Source organism: Sturnira hondurensis, unplaced genomic scaffold, assembly GCF_014824575.4.
Source record: "Sturnira hondurensis isolate 20B ecotype Veracruz unplaced genomic scaffold, ASM1482457v3 Scaffold0006496, whole genome shotgun sequence".
In the NCBI taxonomy this organism is placed as follows: domain Eukaryota; kingdom Metazoa; phylum Chordata; class Mammalia; order Chiroptera; family Phyllostomidae; genus Sturnira; species Sturnira hondurensis.
Genome location: NW_028079127.1, coordinates 639,105 through 661,992, shown reverse-complemented (window position 1 = coordinate 661,992; position 22,888 = coordinate 639,105). Strand labels below are relative to the sequence as shown.

Genomic DNA, 22,888 nt, shown 5'->3' with positions numbered 1-22,888 from the left:
TACATGATAGAATCACTCTGTGGCTTTGGTGGGTTAAGACAAGGAGAGAGAGAGAGAATTTCAGCAGCAGAGAGAGTTGGAAGGGCACTAGTCATTGATCCTGGTTGGCAAGATTTATTATCCTTTTGCATAACAAATGTCAAAACTAAAATTAAAATCTTGAGATTTTATCTTTATATTTCTTCTTAATGGAACTCAACCTCATTCTATAAATGTTGCTAAGGTTAGACAAAGGTGAAAATTCAAGAAGGTATTTAGCAAAATTATAAATATTAAATGTGTTACAAATACAAATGAACTCATTTTCAGTAGATTTAAAAATCTATATATTAACATGATTATGATCCATTGGGTTAAACAACAAACCACTATCACATTACTTTTACATAGTTAACAAATACATCTGGTGAATAAATTTTAGATGATTCCTTAGTTAAAAATATTACTGGTATGTACAGATGACCTTTGAACAGAACAGGTTAAACTGTGTAGGTCCGACACATATACATGGATTTTTAAAAAATAAATATCCGGTGAACCCTTCCAAACAGTAATTTTTATCTCTGATTGGGAATCCATAAATGCAGAGGGCCAGCTATATGCATTGTTCTACACAAGATATAAATGAGATTTAAACAATTACAGAATTTTTGTACCCACAGGGGTCCTGGAGCAAAGGGATGACTGCAGTTGAGTTTTGGGGGAGTAAAAATTATGGATTTTCAACTGCTTTGGGGGTCAGTGCCCCTAATTCCTGAGTTGTTCAAGGATCAACAGTATATTGGTTCAACACTTGATCAGACTATGATCTCCTTAAAAAAAGAAAATAATACATATAATAAATAAATGCAATATAATATGTTAAATATATAATTTAATAAATAATGTGTATGTTATAATATATAACAAACATTTATCAATCCAATCCATATATACAATCCAATATATGTGTATATGTTTGTATATATGCATGTATTATGTATATTTCAAAGACTTTTCACATGCATTATTTTATTAATTAATCAGTAGACTGAAAGTTCAGGAATGTCTAGGGACTTTATTATGGGTGACATTAGAATAAGGAAAACTGCTCTGCATTTTCTTCTCTACTAAGCAGAGAGACCTGTCAAAAACTCCTATTGTGTTAAAAATCTTATCCTAGTTTCCACAGGTTGATATTCATATTCTAACCAATACTGAACATTCATCTTCCTTCCTGATGCTGATCATCAATGCCCACTCCTCAAGTCTTATTGAATTTTATCCTCTCTGGTAACAGTTCATACCACCTGCTTTCCTTCATTGCCATTCCCATAACTATGAGCCTGTCTAGCTGCAGTGAGACCACTGCAGTGTCCCCAGTGTGGTCCATGTGTGTCCACTGGGAAAGTCCTCTAATCCACACAACAGGAAGACTGGTCACTTCCAATACACACAGCTTACATCACCTCTCCCACTCTCATCCTGCTTAATAAAACTTAGATAGCTTCTCATTGCTTTTAAGAACACTAAAATTCACAATACAAAATATTAGGCACCACATATATTCACCACTACTAACGAAGCCTTCCTTTTCCTCTTCCAACTCTAGCCAGAATGACTTTCCACACTAAACACAATACCAACTAACATGTCACTTCCTCCACTTGAAATGTCCTTCCTCCCACCTTTCAACCAGTTACTCCTGCTTATCCATTTAGTTACCAGGCAAATGATTATTTCCTTAAGAAAGCCTGGCCTCACTTCCACCAGTAGGTAAAAGCCATCATTATTATGCATTCATTGCACCAGGAGCACTTCTTCACAGCACTTACTATGGTGATAATTTTGCATTTATCTATGTAATTACTTGAGGTAATTATAGAAGCTCCCTCAAGGCAGGTATTTATTTTTTCCTGATTTTGTTCACCACTGGGTTCCCATAGCTTAGCACTGCACCTGCCACATAGGAAATACAATAAATATTTGTTGAATTCCAAAATAAACTTGGAAAGAATAATAAATACAAAGATATTCTACCAACTAGCAAAAGATGCTGAGAAAATACAGATAAAGTACAGAAATATGAAAACAAACTTCTCTAAATTCAGGCCAGAGGTTAAAAGAGCATACCAAATACTCCAGAATAAAATCACAGTGTATGATGATAATTGGTGAATGCTAAAAGTTTTCAAAGAAAGGATGGGTTTTCTTTATTTTTCCTATAAGATATTTATGGAGTGTCCATTTGGGGAAGAGATTCCAATGGCCCAGTTTTCAGGACATGGAAGACATCATGACAGTGAAATTCTTTTAAGATTCTGCGAGTGAAATTTGTTTATGATTTGATTCCTTACTTCACTCTGGATCTCAGAGGCTCCCATCTATTAAAAATGTACCCTTGGTGACAAAACAAACTTCACTGAGGTCACACAGTTATAGATTTTGACACTAAGCTCATTGGTCATTTCAATAAAATATACCTGCCACTCTAATAAAGCTTATCTGGCAACCAGCCAATTCACTACAGTGCAATCATTGATCTTTATTCTTTTTATGCTTAGAGTTGCTTTATTTATTTAATTATTTAACATTTTCTTTTATGATTAAGGTTTAAATTTAATACTATTTTTCTTAGTGTACAGCCTAGTGGTTAAACAACTATACATTTTGCTCTTTTTCAAAGAGTCCCACCTACATTTTACATGAAAATGGTTTTGTCTACTGTTGTTAAGAATTCAATCACTAAGAATTTAACTGTTGATAGTCAGAACTGTATTAGCTCAACTTCCATAAGTTTGGGAAGGATTAGTCATATTCTTAGTGAAACAAAACTGACCAAGCACTGTGTATTTAGAAAGATCAAGATTTAACATTAGTTATAACAGGTTGAATATAGCAACACTTTTTTTACATTAGTCAGTAAATAGCACAGGAATCTCATGTTTAAATGTTATCATCTAAATATCACTTCAAGGCTTCATGAATTTATATCTTTATCTTTGTTTATTAAAAGCTAAAACCCATGGCTATAAATTTACCATGTTCAGGAACTGTAAAGAAAGCCAGCAGGGAACAAAGGGAATCACAATCACTATTGATTGGTCTATAGCTGCTCTCTTCAAATATTTACATTCCTCAAGTCCATGAAACATCAGATATAATGCAAGATCAATTCAGATATTCTAAGAATGCAAAATGAAGGAATATAAGTAGATAGTGAAAATCACAGAAGAACCCATGGAATTCTTAAGCTTCAGAACTTGGGACAAAGCAGGCATATTGATGCACACTGCAAATGTTCAGCCTTCCTCCTTCTGCCATCTGCAAGCCCATGGAGGCCTGCTTGGAACAGGACTCTATAACAACCAATATGTCGAAGGCTGTGGTCCAAAGCCATTTTTGCTGGCTATAAGCAGGGTCTTCAGAACACACAGCTCTTCTTAAAATTGAAATTGTTTATGCTCAAGATGGAATTGAGTTCTATCTAAGCAAGAGATGTGTTCATGTGTACAAAACAAAGAACAACACAGTGGTCCCTAGTGGCAAACCCAACCAAACCAGAGTCATGTGGGGAAAGGTAATTCGTCCTCATGGAAACAGTGACATGGTTTGTGTGAAATTCCTAGCAACCTTCCTGCGAGGGCGATTGTACACAGAATACACATAATGTTGTATCCCTGAATGATTTGAACTTATTAAAAAATAAATAAATACAAGTGGACTTGTTGTTTTATAAAACTTTCTTCCACATTCTTTATAAATGATAAGCCAGGGAGAGTATTTCCTGGAGAATGACTAGAGAAATCATGTGGTGAAAGACAAAACACATATGGTCTCATGTATAAGTGGAATCTAATCAACAAAACAAAGCAAGCAAAATATAAGCAGAAACATAGAAAAAAAGAACAAACTGACAGTAACCAGAGGGGAGGAGAAGGGCAATAATGGGGGAAAAAAGGAGATGGGTCATCAAAGAACATGTGTAAAGGACCCATGGACAAAACCAAAGAGGCAAAGGAGTTAGGGTCAGAGGTGGGGGGTCGCTTGGGTGGGGGAAATTGGTGGCAGAAAAATGGAGACAACTGTACTTGAACAACAGTAAAAAATTCATGCAAAAAAAGTCTTATAGCACAATGTGGATGTGGCATGTGCATGGATGTGTAATACCCAAACCTAAAAATTTAGATACTCTCCATGAACAGAGCAATGTTATTGCTAAGTTTATTATTTATACAATATATTATTATAAAATATAAAATATTTCTTAGTCACTCTACAAATTGAACTAGAAATGACAAACACAATGTTTCCCATTTATCAAAAATAGTTTTTTCAAATTGTATCAATCCAAAGCTAATTCTATATACAGTTAAATAAATTGGCTATTTTGAACAGGGATTGAAATATGAACTGAATGTAGTTAGGGAGTGAAATAGTCAAAGAACAGTTCTTATCAGAGGAGAAATTAGAAGACATGTCTGGGGTCTTGATGCTATTTCTCTTTTTGAGTCTCAGGGAGAGCGTGGAGGTGGGGTAATTCTCACTGTTGGTGAGAAGTGAAGCAGAACACATGCTGGGAAGATGTCAAAGGCCAAACCAGGGTAAAAAGTTCAAACTGGCCCATTGCTAGAGGGCTAACAAAGAAAGTCAAAAGAGAAAGAGCAAAGGCCAATTTTGCCAAACTCTGTTTCATAAGAGTAACTTTGTAGGAGGCCTAAAGAAATTCCAGAAACAGTGGAGGTTTCTCTAACTTTTCCATGTGCTTCCAGGAGAGGCCCATGAAATTATGACAAATTAAGAAGATAAAGCAGAAATGCATCAAGATATATTTATTTATTTTTATTCCAACAGAAATTTAAGGGAATTTCTAAAGGCTCATAAGCTTCAACAGATATATAAATTAAAGGAGGACCTAAAAAAGCATATCATATTGACCTACACATGGCTAGAACATGGCCCAGATACTGCATGGATCAAAAGAACATTTACAGCCATGAGTATGTGAAACACAAAGTTTATTCTCATATAATTATTTATTAATTATTGTATTATTTTCCATACAAACAACTGTAAACCTACTTTTCCCCACCCTATATGGTTCTAACATTTTAACAGACCAAGAGAAGGGGAAAAATGTAATGCTATAATACACAGTGCCCACAGTAATATATACTACCTCAAAGAAGTTAAACAATTCTCAGACTCTAGAAGATATTTCTTACCACCAAAGCATGATTTACCATTGGAATGTATTAGAAAAATGTAATCTAAAAACTGGTGCTGTTGAAGTTTAATATAAGCTCAACAGCAAAATATAATTAGGCAAAGTAATTGTAACATGTTGGCTATAATGTGACAGCGATAATCATATTTCATAGCAGTGAAACCATGCTACATCCAAATATCTTAAAAATGCTCAGTGCTGATTTGAGAAGAAAATCATGCATGCAATAGAAATGTAATAATAGAAAGAATATGGAGAGTGATAAAAAGTCAGGGTCTTAGGGAGGCAAAGGGAAACTCTAAAGACCCACCTGAGGATGATGTTACAGTAAGAAGGCAGGTGTCCTGGCTGACGGAAGTGAGGAAAGGTGAGTTTGCAGTGAAGGAAGTTAAAACCACAGTAAAAACAAGCAAATCTCTTTTTAGTAATTATTTATTCAACAGATGTCATGCACCTATTTGAAAATGTCAAAATACATTCAAAATTAAAATGGCATAAATAGAACCTTCAGAGAAAACGGTGCCAAAAAGAATCAGGTGATGCTTGGTGTTCTAGCAATACTGGATGGCAAACACCAAGTGCAGCAGTGTTATTAAAGCTATTATTTCTTTTGGAATTACCAAATGAACTCTTCATTTTGCAAATATGTGTATGTGTATATATACACATACATACATAATATGTGTTTTGTGTATATATGTACACACATATATGAGGTTTGTCTGGAAAAAGTCCAACCATTGTTAATATAATGTGAATGGTTTGTGAGACATTCATGTAACCTGACAGCCAAAGAGAGTGGACTGGAATGCCCATGCATGCAATAACAGCTTCATTGTACTAGTTAGTGAGAGCAGTAAATACTGTTGGGTGAGCATGTATATTGTGTGGCCATCATATTCAAAATTACTGAGCCAGAAGAGAAAAAAATCAGCATCAAACTCTGCATTAAGCTTGAACAATCCTTCACAGGAATTATTTGGATGTTTTAGAAATCTGCAGCTGTGGGCAACTGGTGATTGGCACCTTCATCACAACAATGTGGCCACTCATGCATCACATCTGGTGCCGGTTTTTTGGTGAAACATCAAGTCACCCAGGTGACTCAACCCCCAACAGCCCAGATTTGGCACCCTGTGACTTCTGGCTTTTCCCAAAACTAAAATCACTTTTGAAAGGGAAGGGATTTCAGATCTTCAACAAGATCCAGGAAAATACTATGAGAGAGATGATGGCAATTGGGAGAATTGTATGAGATCCCAAAATGCCTACTTTGAACAGGACTGATGCATCATTGTCCTGTATACAATGTTTCTTGTATTTTGTACCTTTTTCAATAAATGTCTCTTTTTCATAGTACATGGCTGGATATTTTCTGAACAAACCTCACTGTATATGTGTTTACAGGAGAATCCTTCTTTTTAGAACTCTGGATAAAAATATTATGCCCAAGCAACAATGTTTTTATTTCATGTTTTAACATGTACAGAAAAGATAAAAAGACATAAAAGTATATCTATATCACATGAAATTTTATGACAAAAAGTTGAAAAGCTGTATGAAACTAACATTTCTTTCTTTTTTTATTGCTGCTCAAGTACAGTTTTCTCCATTTTCACTGTGCCCACCGCACCCCCTGCCCCATCCACCTTCACCTCCCACCCTCGGATCTACCCCCTTTGGCTTTGTCATATATAACAAACTCTCATGAGCACAACCTATGTTATTGCAATTCCAATAAATTAAACTTTAATCTTAACAAAGCAAATTTAAATGTAAGGAAGAGAGAGTCTTGTTATTATAAGCACAATACTGAATCTAATCTACTACTATTTTTTTTCAGTAAATCACAGACATGTGGAACTTATATTCTTGTTGGTGTAATGATTATTTAACTTGTAGTGCAATTGGTATACTCTTTTCCTAAATGGATCACAGGATAACTAGTTAGCCATTGGTCTCCTCTGATGTTTCTTGCAGCCAAAGGAGAAAAGAAGACACTTTTCTTAGTGATAGGAAGACTGAGAGACAGGGAGAGGTTTGCTACTCGTCCTTTCCTCACCACATCTGCCTTTCTCTATTGGTCTCCAGTGTTAATGGAGTGAAGAATGGAGTCAGAAAACGAAATTGCCAAAGGCCAGGTTAATAAACAGAGCTGGAGAAAGATCCACTGTCTCACTCTTCCTGTACCTCAGATCACAAAGAGGCTGGGAAGTACAGGCACCGGCCTGAAATCAGGAGGGACCACTGTTTCTGAAATCATCTACTAGAGCAGAGCACTTTGTTCTAAAGAAACATGTATATAAACCACTGCCCAGGGCAGGAAAAAGTGTCCTTGTCCATTAATTAATACAGTATGTCTGTCCATACTAATGTGACCAAATGCGGACTTAGAGCTTGAAGAGGTCTGGTACCTAGAAATGTGACAACTTACTCACGACTCAGCTCACAAATGTTTGTTTCACAACATTGCATGTAGGGAGAAAAGCCAGCATGTCTAGAAAGCCATCCATCAGAGGGAATGGGAAACACCTGAAGAATGAAAGGCCTGAGCCTGCCCCAGTGACAGCCACATGCCACTGAAACATGAGCTCCCAGGGCAAAGTACTTCTCCTGTGAAGTTTGACCCTCAGTACTTGGAACAGTGCCTGGCATGTCGTCAACATTTAATCAATATGTGTTGAGGCACTAGGAGTGTTTCACCATCAGCACGACCATGAGATGCTAAATGCAACTAACCACCTAAAATTACTGCCTTTTTCAGCATCTTCCTTTGAAATAACCACAAACTGGTCTCTCAGAATAAGTTCCTTTGCCAAATCATTTGAAGTTAAAAGTTGTGAGTTACTACTACAATATTCTACACCCCTATCCTCCCAATCCCACCACCCACATTGAGAATATAAAGGCTATAAAGCTAAAATCCCGAGACACATTGGTGGGCTCAGCTCTTTGTGTATAGGATAAATACATAACAGACACTCTCCATCCTGCATAACAATCTTATTGTAATAATTAAGAATGTTTACCACCAAGGAATCAATATTTGATATCTATTCTACTTTCACAAACCTCAGGGATCATTCTAATAATCTAACAAGAGCAGCATGGCTTCTTCCATGTAATAAATAAACCTAGAAATTTGGAGAAATAAAGAAGCCCTATCCCGAAGGTGGGGAGGCTGTGATCTGTGGCTGGAAAACTAGGGCAAAAAGAAGGTGAGTGATTTGGCGACTGTGTGAAGTCTCCAGAGACGCCAGGATTTGAAGGCAGAGTTAACTGATTGCGTTGAGCAGAAAGCACAATGGTGAGAAGAGAGCTGCCTATTAGCTCCAACTACTAAAATCCCTCTCACATCTTCCCCTCCGACCACTAGCCTGGGCTTATGTCCAGGGCCAAGCACTCTACTTTACTGTGGAACAGAAGTATTGATAAGACCTTTACTCTGGCCACTCCTATTAAATAGTATCTATCACTCTCATTTTGGGATATTGCTGCCTAATGGATTATAAAGTCGATGAATTTATTAATTAGACCACTATATCCTGAAGAACTGGATGCAAGACAATAAAATAAGTAAAGCAAAGACATCTTGAAAGTCTCCTAGGATGATAAGCTACACTTTTTTTTTTCATGTGTTTGGTTAATAGATTATGCAGTCTTTAGAAAACTGTTCATATAAAGAAGTTGGACTTATCTAGGAATGAAAGCACCCAAATTTATAAATTTCCTTTTGTCTGTTAAAGTCGGAAGATCTACATTGTCTTTCAATTTGGTAATTCAAGTTTCCATCCCCAGACTCAGGTGCGGTTTCACTGACTTTGTGACTATAAACTGCCATCTGTCTCCTAAGGCAGCAGCATTCATTGATTGGATGTGAGACTGCAACATTTCAGAACCTAGAATTCTTATTTTTTTGTTTTTATTTTTATTTTTTGTTGTTGTTGAGGGGTAAACATTTTCTGTTCAAGGGCTACTGGAAAGGAACAACTTCCCTAAGCTCTTTCCAGTTACAAACAGGAGTTTAGCTACACTCTATTTTCAGCAATATGGTCTTCTGGAAGATTCTTCAGCTAGAGCTAAAGTATTCATTTGAAGCCAAATATTTTTAAACATAATGTGTTTTCCTGTCTATTTGAAAGCACAAATAAAAAGATGCATACATTACAGAACTAGGGAAAAATAATTTTTTAGGAATTAAATGGAAAGAAGAAGACTGGGTACTAAAGTGAGGTTCACATGAAACACAAGAGCACTTGCCTCTTTGAAGAAAGTCAATACATCCTAAGACAGAGTGGAAAAATAATTTTTTGAAAATACATTAAAAGAAAGAAAGAGTACACAAAGAAAGAGAATGAAGAATAAAAAGAAGAAAAAGAAAACTGTTCACTCACAAACCCTGAATTTTCAATGCCATGTGTTTTGGGGGTGTTGAAATTAAATCGGTATATAGATAATTGATGGGGAAAACTTGCAGAAAAGAAGAGACACAGAAATACATAGCAAATTAAAGAAAGTTGTTCAAGAAATCATACAAGAAATAGAAATATTTTTTCTGTAGAAAAGCTGACCTTTTCAAAGTAACAGATTAAATGGAAAGGCTCATTTGAATGCCCAGCCTGATAAACAACATTGCTTGTTAATAAAGTGCCCACTCTGCAGGGCAAATAGATAGGCTATTCTCAATCACAGGGATGACATCAGTATCTTTGCTGCTCACCCTCCTGTCTGTGTGAAACAAGTGTCTCAACAGCTTTCATATAAGAACATAACCTGCTATGAATTTAAATCAATGACAGCCCATGTTTCTGGGTGATTAAACTAAGTTGTTTATAGTATCTGTGGTATGAATTCAACTCAGGAACAATGAAGCTATGCATCCCTAGTACAGGGATCACTGGCCTGGGTATCTGACCATTTATCACTTGCCATGCACCTTTTCATGATCATCTCTGCCGCTCCTTGATACGCAGATATTGTCTCCGGCTCTGGAGTGGGATCATCTGTCACTACCATCAGGTGGCATTCAGTGAGTGCCAGTTAGTTCAGGTTCCTGAACATGCATTCTGTGTTGTAACAATCCATAATGAAAGTCCATGCTGGGAATGGCAATGTTTTTTTCCCCTCCACCATTTTTATTTCTGCATCTCCTATTTTTCCTCCTAAGCACACTGTGATCAAACTATAACCCCCTGAAAAGCCAAATCACAACCCCAATTTCATTTATGCACTCATTCAAGAACCCTTTCCCGAGCAACACTGTAAAACTTGGCACACTCTAGATTGCCAAAAATTCGAAGATGAAGCAATTACAGTGTTGCTTAATCTTTAGTCAAGACTGAAGGGTCTTACAACCTTGTGAAGTGAGACTGGACATACACAGTGATGACATTCTGTGACAAGCACTGGAACAGGAATGTACAAGTGGCCAATTCCCTTGGCACAGTCTAAGGCCAGGCCTGGTGGCACTTTCCAGGCCCACCACATTTCTCAGCGTAAGAAATTAATAAGCATTGATATATTTAGCATAATAATAATAAGCATTGCTGTATCTTTATTATTGAAATCCTGCTTTTTCAGGTGTTTTCCTAGTCTTTCTTACAATGTTGTGGACCACAGAAACTGAGCTAGAAATTTCCTTCTCCCACATCTTTGTTCCTAACTATTTATAGGTTGAACCATTTCTGGCAAAAATGATTCAGCTTTGCATATGCAAACTTGAATTGCTGAGCTATAATAGTTACTTTCTAGTGAAAGCTCAACTTTATGTACTGCCAGGAAACATCACATTATAATATAATTATTAATTTACTCAAAAAGTAATGTAGCCTGAATTTCGACTGCTTGATTATATTTATGCATAAAAATATGGTGATTCATGGATGTCCTCCTGATGGCATTACAGAACAAACAAATCCACCAAAGGCCAACACAGGGAAACAACCCCTGAAGTGATTTAATCCCACTCCAGAACTAAGCACACAAAGAACCGAACCTTTACCATCAAAAATATATTTTCTGTCTTTCTATTTACTAAGGAGTATTTTTCAAATCTTAGTGGTGAGCCTTTTGCACAAGCCTAGGAACTCAGTTATGGAGTACATTATGTGCTATAGGCTGTGCTGGAGAGGTTTGATTCCCACAGAGCAGGGTACAGTTGTGAGCATTTGGAAAACCGAGAGATTAAGAATACAATGGAGCAAGAGAACAGTTAAAAATAACACAGCTGATAAACATGTAAACTGGAGCCTGAGCCCAAAGACAGCTTTCTCTGCTTTTCAATTGTTTTCACACCCAGGGAAGTGATAAAGTCACCTGGGAAATAGGTTGCACACTCAGATACTTGAGTCTTTTTCTTGGAATCAAGAAGTTTGCAGAGATGCATTTGGAAAACCATACCAGATGCAGATGCCCAGGCACACAGTTGCTCCCCAGATCGTCACTTGAGAACCACCAGGTCCTGCCTCATTCCCTCGTTCCTAACAGCAAGGCTAAATACCTCTGCCACTAAAGTTTTTTTTTTAATATTTTATTTATTTATTTTCAGAAAGAGGGGAAGGAAAGGAGAGAAGGAGAGAAATATCAATATGTGGCTGCCTCTCATGTGTCCCCCACTGGGAACTGGCCTGCAGCCCAGGCATGTGCCCTGACTGGGAATCGAACCGTGATCCTTTGCTTCACAGGCCCGCGCTCAATCCACTGAGCTACACCAGCCAGGGCACCTCTGCCACTAAAGTTTATTAGCTGATTCAATCATCACAACAATCTTAGAAAGCACACATTTGTTTTCTCCATTTTATAAATGAGGATGCCAAGGATAGAATCATTAAGCAACTTGCAAGAGGCTGGTGAGTAGCCAGCTGGGATTCAAGCTCAAGCATGGCAGCTCTGAGCTGTTCTTTTAACCTCTGCATTGTCCAGCTTTTCAGTTCTGCCATCCCAAGTCCTATGCAGCATAAAAGTGCCAAGGGACTCACACCTAGTGGGTCTATGCCAATGACAAGGAAATGACTTTCTCAAACATGAACTTTCACTGACTCCCAATTACTTACACTCTAACCCATGTATTGGGGGCTTACAGACCAAGTACATATATGGTCCATTAAAAAGTACTTTTAATGTTACAAAATTAAAATTTTCCTATAAAAATGTAGTCATATATATTTATTCCTGGGAGAAAAATGTCAATGACAACACTGGGTCAGTTTTTTTGTTTAAAGATTTTTATTTATTTATTTTTAGAGAGAGGGGAAGGGATGGAGAGAAACATTAATGTGTAGTTGCCTCTCATGCACCCCTCAACTGGGAACCTGGCTCACAACCCACGCATGTGCCCTGACTGGGAATCAAACCAGTGCCTCTTTGGTTTGCAGACCAGTGCTCAGTCCACTGAGCCACACCAGTCAGGGCAACATTGGGTCAATTTTATTAGATTAGGCATGCATTCTTCAGCTCACCACAGACCTCATAGATCCTGTCTCTGTCACTCACATTCCTACTCATCTAATATTGCCATTTCAGTCCCAGAGCCATCCAAGCACAATCTTGGAATACAGCACTGGGAATGAAGGAGAAAAGATGTCCACTCTGCTTGTTACCAAAAGGCTTCATTTAAAATACGGAACTAAGCCAACCAACTAATCTGACCTCTGGAACAGCCCTTTCCACTGTCAAAGCTATCTCTAAAATTTCCAATACATAATATGAAAATAAATTTAAAGCTAATATAGGCCAAAAAACAAATCAAATATCCTATGCCCATCAGATGAAAGCTGCCAGGGTGTACAATCTATTTTCCTCCCTCCCTTGATTCTCACATTTGGTCACATCAGGGAAAGCACCTCCTGCCCCTCCCATGTGCTCTGGACAGAAGATGGAGATTTGTGTCACTTTCAGGACTCAGTTCCAGGTCCCACTCAAATACCCTGGCTCTCCTTGCATACTTCATGTCAAATTTAGTAGTAGTAACGATTGTCCCTATAGTCAGCTCCACCCCACCCTCACATTTCTCTCCACCCTCACCAACCATTGCAACTCAGTTTTGCACCAGAATTCTTCTTTTGATTTTGCCTGGTTAATGTATCGTGCCTGGAACTCCAGGTCTTCTCTGAATACTATCTTAATTACAACAGGGATCCCTATGGTCCTAGAAACTTCCTATAAATGTTCTTTCTGGGTCAAAATCCTATTTTACTTTCTCCAAGTTATTCAGCAACCTTATTATCTTCATCTGGACCTATGACTGGATCTCATGGTCATACTCCACCTAGGATAGAGACTAGCTTGGAAACCTATGCTATGGCAATGCAAGAGGCTTTACTTAAAAATATAAGCCTATGACCCTTTCTTCCATGAAAACTTTGAAGGGAGTCCTACCTTGAAAATAAAAGTGAAGTGGGAATGAGAAAAGACTATCCCCTGGTTCTAGGTCCGTTCCCTTCAGGTATCTGTTTGATACACTAAGTAAGGTTCTGAGCTGTAGCATTGGTGCGCAGTGCCTAACACCAGGGGCCAACACTGGCAAAAGTGTGGCTCCTCCTTCCTCTATCCAGAACTCAGTAGGGATACTAGGATGTTACTCCAAGTATTTCAGTTCATAATAACACCAATTTGAATCATAATTCTTTTCATAGTTTACTAGCTCAGAAAATTTTGTGTAAGAGCCATCTAACACATAAGAGAAAACAGAATAAAAAACAAGATCTATATTATCAGGCTATAATTATGAGAAAACACTAGTTATTTTTAGTGTTTCTGTTCCTACATCCAAAGGTTTCCCCTATCAAGCAGGCACCAGTGTACTCTGGGTGTCCAAATGCATAGTACGAATTGTCATTGGAAGGTTGTAAAAGCCACAACTTCCTTTCATTTAATTGTCCATGCCTCATGCAAAGGAGCAATTAGAATACTCCTTTATAATACAGAGAAGAATTATTGCTTTATCGGGAGCCTTATTTGGAACAGCAGAATGAGTGAGTATAAAATTTACTTTATTACTGTCTCATCCAAAGGTTGATGAAAGACCTTGCCAAAAGAAAGCTTTACAGAGTTTCCAAAGTGGAAGCTACCAACCCCCTACAACTGCTGCTAAAAGCACAAGGGCTATGGTTAGGTGAGTGTAAAATTTTCAGGATGGTATTTTTGGCTTATCTTCCAAAGAACTTCTTCAACTTTTTACAAATCAAGAGAGGAAGGTTATTTTTCAATATTTGACAGAGAATAGCGATGAGTGCAGTGAGGAAACACTTGGGATAAAGTCTTCCAGGTGGTGATTTTCCAAGGACTAGATTGTATCGCATTGTCAAAGGCAGCAGCCAGAAAGAACTGTCACTTGGCATTCTGACCAAAGGGAACCCAACTGTTTAAATGATTCCTATTTTTTGCCCTACCTTAATATTATTCTATAAATTCTAGTGTTGATGTACACAGCACCACCTTTATTAATATTTAGAAAATAAAGATCCTTTTCTAAGCTTTTCCTCTGAATACATAGAGGAAAGAGACATTTTGCGATGCATCTCCCCCTCTCCTTCCCCTCCCTTTATCTTGCTTTAATTAGGAACTAAGCTAGTAGTCAACAGTGCCCTGAGTCCCTACTCACAGCTTCTGAGATAGTCCTTGAGACTTCTCCTTTTAAGTTATTTCAATCCCATTGATTTTGCATTTATTTTAAGAAGTAGATTCAATAGCAAAGTATTCGTTCACTATATTTTAAGAACTGTTCCAGAGAAAGGCCATTACTTTTAGCAGCAAGCTGACGGTAGAAGTGATTTTACAGTCTCTCTAGATAACCAGTTTCAATTGATCTAGTTAAGCTATAAAACACATTGCCAAAGTTAATTATAATTCATCAATCACACCAACACATGGCATTCACTGATGGAGACAGCCCTCTGTATTTGTTTGAAGTATGCAAACAACATTGTGAGAGATCAGTTTTAATAATCTTTTACTCCATGTTCATTGTCAGGAAAATGGGATTCAAGGAAAATCATTTACACATTTCCAAATGTATTAACGCAAAACAAATTTACTTTTTTAGTCTTATAAAGAAAATCAACACAGCCAACAGAAATCAGTTGACAAGTATAAGAGGTTTTCAGCAGTTTAGTATCCATAAAGTGTTTATTGATGTGCAAAACCAAAACATTAGTTAGATAGATGCCTTTTGTCTGTGTGGATTTTGTAAAAAGAATCAGATGGGTTTCTTTATGGTTTATTTCTAGTAAACTTTTTAAAAAGGATTGCAAACAAGTCAGAAGTACTTTCAGTTGCCTTTTTTTTTATAGCAGGTGCCGACAATGATGAAACACTTGGAGACTTGGGACCAAAACGAGATTTCTCTTCCAAAGCAGAAAATATTTCCCTTACTGCTGTTGGAGCCAAATGACCAGCATGTGTGCTGCTGCCTGGAAGCTTTATTTACTAATGACCCATCCAGAAAAAAAAATCCATTCATTTCTTGTAAATGACTATTTATGAGATCTATGCTGGACATTGAACTAGGTTGAGATCAGCAATAAATAAACCATGTATGGCTTTTACCTCTACATAGGGGATAGTCTCATGAGGAAAACAAACCTTTAAATAAATGAATACAATAAAGTGTACTGTGAATTACAGTACAGGAAAAACAGGGTATAATGTGAAGTGGTTGAAGCAGACATCCACCTTGCAAGGGATGAGCTAGATGTTCTGGTAGAAGTAGTTTAGGTGTATAACTAAAGATAATTCATAACTTGTCAGGTAATAAAGAAAAGAAGATAGCTCCAAGCAGAGATAATCAGGGCTTCTCATGTATTTTTAACTATGAGGTACTCTCAGCCAAATTGTCAGGCCATGTGTAGAATAAAACGCAATGAATACAGCCCTGAGGACATGGGACTCAGCCAGTAAGGAGTATAAAATCCAAGAACTAAGCACCATTTCCTTTCAGTCATTTAAGAACCTGTTTCTTAGTCACACAGGTCCAGCATTGCTTCTCAAATCAATTTGGTAACCAAACCAGCATAAAATTGCTCACTACCTCTGTTTATGTCAATTCTGTTTTCTTGGGTCTCGATGGGAGAAAGATTTTTGACATTAGTGGTTAAAAAAGCAGTTCTGCTTGAGGGTGTTTTGAATGGAAGAAAGCAAACAGGAAAGAAAGAGTAGAAGAGTCATCTGGGTCTAGCCCCCAGGGGCCACTGAGACCCCAAGATAAACATTATCTGAAGTCACAACATGCTATTCAGCACCACTCACTACAGAAGCAGAAGGGAATTTGTTGGGAACCGCTCTGCCTGGTTTCAGGAGCTGTAACTGCCTCCCATGGCTAAGACTGAGTGAGCGACCTCCAGAATGTGAGCCACTAAGGAGACAAAGCTTGTCTCTGGTAGCAAATACTGCTTCTGTTTCATCCCCCTGCCCTCAATGCATGGCCAGTTAGTCAGAGACTGGTAAGACTCCTCAAAGGAGGGGCAACCTAAGCCAGACACAATCACTTGGGAGGTCATCATGGAAGGACTCGGGGGGCTGCAACAAACAGGGAGTGATGGACCCTTGCCCCCCGCCCCTGGGCTATTCTGACATAGCCTGAGTCCTCCTGTCCTCTGGAAGAAGGGCTTCCTGGCTCTAATCCACTTAAGCCTAAAATCCTGTGATGGGGAGGCAGTGCAGCCCCTTCCCTGGCTACAGTAGGATCCGGGATGATCTGGCATAAGAAAGAATTTCTAAAAGTCCTGTGAAGCCTGCTTTGCTAAGAGTATTTTCATTCATATGGTAAGGGTCCAAGCAGGAAATGAGTATGTCTCCCAAAGTTTCTGCAACCCCCTTTCCTGACAGACACTGACTCAGACTAAGCCCTCAGATTTCTTTGAAACGTTATCTACCGTTTGATCCTAACCCTGTATTCCTGTGTATTACAACCCAATAAAAGCCATTGAGGAAGGGGCTCTTGGCCTTTCTCCTCTGAGAGATTGGCCACCTCTTTCCCCCAAGCAGATCACGTCTTGGTAGTGTTACTTCCATCTGTGGCAGACGGGGGTAGTTCCTGGCAAAGTTGCCCCCACAGGAATTTCAGCAAAATGTCTAGGTCTTTGAGGAATTCATAAGTGCACCTGCACTTACTACCAGTCTCAGATTGATATATTTGTAATGCCATGCTGTCAGAATAAAGAAACCAAGAATGACGCCATCACTTGGAACTGTTCAGTGCTTTGGAAACTTAGCTAACTTTAGTAAAAATCCTCATTTCCAAAAATGGACAAGTCTCGTTCCATCTCAAAAATCTTCATAAATTGCTGTCCTGTTCATCAGGGCACTTATGTGTTCATCAAGACACTCCAATTTCAATTTGTCTTTCTTTGTCTTCAAAGACATACAGTCATATTTGAGGTTTCCTGAAGACAAGAAGTAATATTGCAAGAAATCACATTTCATAACTTCATGTCTATCATTTTATTGGCTCCTCCAATGTTCTCCAAATGCTGAGAAGAATAGACCAATATGCTTCTCCTGCTACTTCCTCTCAAAGGACACACAATGCTACTTCCTGGAATTCCAGTGGAGAAAATAATTTTCTAGTTACTCGCTGTGGCCAGAATCCAGCTAAAGGAAGAAACCATATCTTGCCAAACCTCAAAAACACAATTGATACAAAGACACATTAAAACTCAACCTTGACAATATAACAAATGATAACCAACTGATTAAACAATAAACCACCATTTGGCACCTACTGATTGAATGATGTTACTTTGATGATTCAACTTGAGGATTAAACCTCTAGACAGAAATACTGAGAGCTTCCCATAAAGTCACTGCAACATTAATGCCATAATATAACCAAACCAACCTGGAGCAAGAGGATGCATCCTCCTTTGGTAAGGATTTGAGACCTAGATCTGAGATGATGGGAAAGGAATAGGGGCATGAACAGAACCAAGGAAGAAAGGTTACTCCAGTGACTACAAGTTCTTGAATTTTACTATATTTCCTAGTGAGAAGAAAATAATTATTATCTAACCCAAAGTAGACATGATTCATGATCATATGCAACATATGTGTATATATGAGTGTGTGTGTATGTGTGTGTACATATATATTCATATTCTTTATTAGGCTAATGATTCCTTATTTAAAAGTCTACATTTTCTACTTATTTTATGATTCAAAAAATCACTTCTCAATCTTTCTAGGTTGAAAGTTTTAAAAGGACATGAAAATAACACATATTCTTATAGTTGTCTTTTAATATACAACTTGAATGAAGATGATGGACATGCAGGAAATTAAAAATAAGTGTCTAGTATGGAGCATCTTAAATTTAAGTAAATCACATTATATGGTGACATCATCTTCACTAATGAAGGAGATATCTTTTTCTTAAGAATAAAATATGTTTCATTGTCTTTATAAGCATATTATACTTCAAACTTTAAGTTTAGCTAATGCTAAAAAGGAAATGCACCCTTTCCTTTAACTGACATGTTTTAAAGGTTGAAAATATTGCTCTGTGCTGTACACACACAAAGTTCAGTCTAAAATATTTTTGAATCTTAATTATGTACTAAGCATTGCAGATATAAAGATGTCATTTTTATGTTCTCAGGAATCTCATAGAATAAATTTAATAACTGTTTAATAATATAACTCACAAAATTGTATTGCAAAAGTATATATCATCACCTATGCAGTCAGAATACAAATGTGGTATTTACTTCTACTTATATAGGTTAGGTTTTTTGAACTCTTTGCTGTAAGAACTTAAGATGTTGTTTTGCATTATTCAGTATAATCTATTTGTCCGGTGACAATGCAAAGAAAATTTATGTTAATATGCTCTGGTGAATTCCTTCACACCTTCCTAAAGGGAGAGACTTATAAAACCATCAGCCAAGTATATAAGATACCTACAAGAAACACAAAAACTCATTTCCCTTCAGCACTTGGTATTTTTCATGAATTTCTAGTTGAGTATAAAAATACATTTTAGAATTAGTTCATTCAAATCTTATAGAGTGGCATTTCATTTAAATTAAATGCAAAATACTCTGATGCTTTAAACAAAAATGGACATTCTTGGACAGGTTTTGGGTAGTGCATTTCTTGTTTATATCAGTATCTTGACTTAATAGCTTTATATATGAATTGGGGTCAGTTACTTTTTCATGCTCATTATATTCAAATAATATTTTGCCCTAATATGTATTTTGAAAAATTATGGATGCATAAAATGAACTTATTCTTATCATTAAATAAGTAGATCATCTTCTTAGTTAAAAATGGGTTCTAGGCACAGTATACATAACCATATTCAATTATTAGAGGATTATTGTATCTCTTCCCTTTATTCACTTTTACAAAATATTTGCATATTAAAACCTTGACAACCTCACATACAAAGTGATTGTTGTCTCTTTTGGGACATATGTAACTCAGAGCATCAGTGGGAGAATGAAGTTTGGATGTTGTTCCTTAACTCAAAGTTAAAGCACAATCATGTCTAACACATGATTTATATTCTAAATCATGTCACTTTTTCTTCATATATCATAAATGTAATACAATTATATCTTTTGAGATTTTGAAACATGGCCTTTTAAAAATTATGTATATATGTATACATGCATATATGTATATATGCATGTATACATATATGTATATATGTGTGTATATATGGCATTTCTTTTTCTTAATCTTTTTCCCACTACTGTTTGGTCCTTTTATACCTCCCTCCTCTTCCACTCATCACACTGTTCTTTACAGTGGAAATACACAAAAGGGTTGGTAAATAAATATAGTTACAAGATCCAGCATTTCTATTTAAAAATAATTCCCTACCCAGAATCTGAAAACAATAGTTCCCAGGTTCTGAAGACCCTGACTGAACCATCTTTTTCTGCTGAAAGTCACATCAATCCAACCCTGAGTATAGAATTTCACTGGCCTTTTGCTTTAAGAAAAACTACTCTCATTACAAAACAGAGTCCAGCCTTTCAAGGTCATGTCAGTGTCTAGCCATTCTAGGAAATTCATATTTCAATATTGTACAAATAAAATAAAAGTCATAAGAATTTTGTCTTCTGAAATTTTAGTCTCTGTAGCTACATTCTAAGGTAAACTTTTGAAAAGTGTCCTTAACATTACACACATACCAATTTGGGGAAAATTTTAGCGAAAAAGAAACCAATGCATGACTTTCAGTAGAAGATGGTAGTTTGAGCACACATTTAAACTATATTGAGTAATGCTGATAAAAGAAGGAATAGATGTACATGTGTAGTTTTGAAACCATAAAAGAAACTTTAACAGTTGTTATCTCTGGAGTGTTGGATTCAGAATTGTAGTGGGACATTGAATCTTCAATTTTCTGTTTTAGATTATTTAATTTTTAAACATATTAGTAAGCTGTGTGTTTGTATAAATAAAATCATGTGTTTTTTACATTTTTAATTGTAAAAATGTAAGCACAGATGTTTTAAATAAAACATTTCAATTTATATTTGTTTTCTAAGAGTAGCAGAGCTGAAAAGTCTATAAAAATAAGTTTTTCTACCCAGCCTCCTATAATTTGGCAGGTGGTTGTTCTCATGAGACAACTGAAAATCTTCAGACACATTGAGATAAGATATGAGTTAGATAAAATGGAGGTTTTAAAAGCTTTAAAAGGAAATGAAACACCAATCTTTCAGAAATATCATGACAGTGTAGATGGAGCCAGAGAAAATCCTCCATGGAGGGAACTACACTGAGGTACAAAAAACTAGACTGGAGTTTAGAGACAGACAGCACAGGCTAGTGTAAGTGCCAAGCATGGATTCTGGAATTAGGTAGGCAGGGCTTTTCACAGAGCTCCCATTGTTTCTATTAGGATACTTTAGGTAAGAGTTNTACATTCTAAGGTAAACAATATCATGACAGTGTAGATGGAGCCAGAGAAAATCCTCCATGGAGGGAACTACACTGAGGTACAAAAAACTAGACTGGAGTTTAGAGACAGACAGCACAGGCTAGTGTAAGTGCCAAGCATGGATTCTGGAATTAGGTAGGCAGGGCTTTTCACAGAGCTCCCATTGTTTTTATTAGGATACTTTAGGTAAGAGTTTGCTTCTTTTGTCTTATCTAATGAAATGAGTAATAAATGAAAAATGCAATATAGGTTTGATTGGAAGATCAAATAAACCATGAAATATTTACAATTATAGCTTACAAATAATAATAAAATAACTCTAAATAATTAAAAATTTTAGCTTTTAACAGTTTTACCAATTTCAAGGTTAGATCTGGTTTTAGTTCGCTGAAAGTGCCAAGGACTTGATACTAGAATATTTCTTAAGAAAGTGTTTCTAAAGAAATAATATGAATGAAATATTTCTTAATGTTTTAATTACCCTCTTCTTGTAGCGTACACATTCACATCACACTCATATACTAGCCCTTAGTGAACAAATGGAATACATGTACATAATAGACATTTTCATTCATTTTATTCTTTAAAGGACTTAAAGTACTGAAGCTAAAATTTTAAGTAGAAAGATATCAGTAAAAACTAACATGGAGAACAACTAAGGGAGTGGAACTGTGAGGGAGGTGGGGAGCATCGGGGGGTGGGCTGGGATGGGAGTGGGGGATGGAAAACTGTACTTAAACAATAATTAAATTTAAAAAATGTAAAAAAGGAAAAAAAAACAATTTTAATTCTGACAGCTACTTCTTCCTTTAAAATAAAAATTCAGACTTGAAAACAAAGTTTGTGGATTTTTTTGTTTGTTTATTCTACTTTCCAGCCAGCCTTAAACTTTAGGTAAAAGAAGTTTCTATCATCTTAGAAAGACTTTCCTAGACACTCACTTTATTTTGTTAAACTAGCATTTTGAACGCTTAATGTCAGATAATTTGTTAGTGCTCTGTTTTTATTATTCTCAAAAATTGTTGAAGATTATTTTATATTAATTGACATTTCAGAAATTGTACATATTTTTAACTTTAAAATTATCATGACATTTCTCATTAATTAATTATTTCTTCTTTTCAACTCTCTCTGAATTCATTATCATGCTAGGATGTGAAAAGCCAAAAAATCACAAGTGGATATTTCAGTTTTCAAGGAAGTGGCAATAGTCTTACAGCTTTACTCCTCTGAATAAAACCTTAGATTTAAATTTTTTTTATGTCAAGCACATGTATTTAAGGGCTAATGCTACTGATGAGAAATGAAAAATGAGTAATCTAAGGGTATGTGTAGCTCGTTTTCATCACCAAGAAGTTTTATTCTTTGAGGGGGTAACAGAATGAGAGGGAATCACTACTGTTCTTTCACAGGAAAGAAAACTCATGGCATTTATTTCTCTGCCTGAGGTTTTTATGAACTGAGTGTAGATTACCTCTTATTTACATGTTTTTCTTCATCTCTATTATTTTTCAAGTTCACTAGGTGAATTTATGTGAAAAAATGTATTTTGTAAAATAAACTATGTGTTATGAACATACTAAAATGTTTCAAATCTATTTATATATGGAACATGCATGTTAGAGATTTCAAAAGCTCATTAACATATTGTTTGGCATATTTTCTTCAAATGAATGCAATTTCAAAGGGCCCATTAAACTTCTGGTTTATAATTAATAACCGAATCACATTCATTTTTAAATTAAATACATACATTTTAAAAACTTGAGGAACATAAAAATAATTTATCT

At 36.3% G+C, this 22,888-nt stretch overlaps 1 protein-coding gene and 1 pseudogene across 2 annotated transcripts in view; one reads left to right on the top strand and one right to left on the bottom strand.

The window, feature by feature from the left end:
• Positions 1-22,888, bottom strand: part of NRG3 (neuregulin 3) — a 1,179,966-nt gene that overhangs the window by 710,302 nt on the left and 446,776 nt on the right. The gene's annotated exons all lie outside the window — the stretch shown is intronic.
• LOC118989561 (60S ribosomal protein L35a-like) lies at positions 3,354-3,663 on the top strand (annotated as a pseudogene).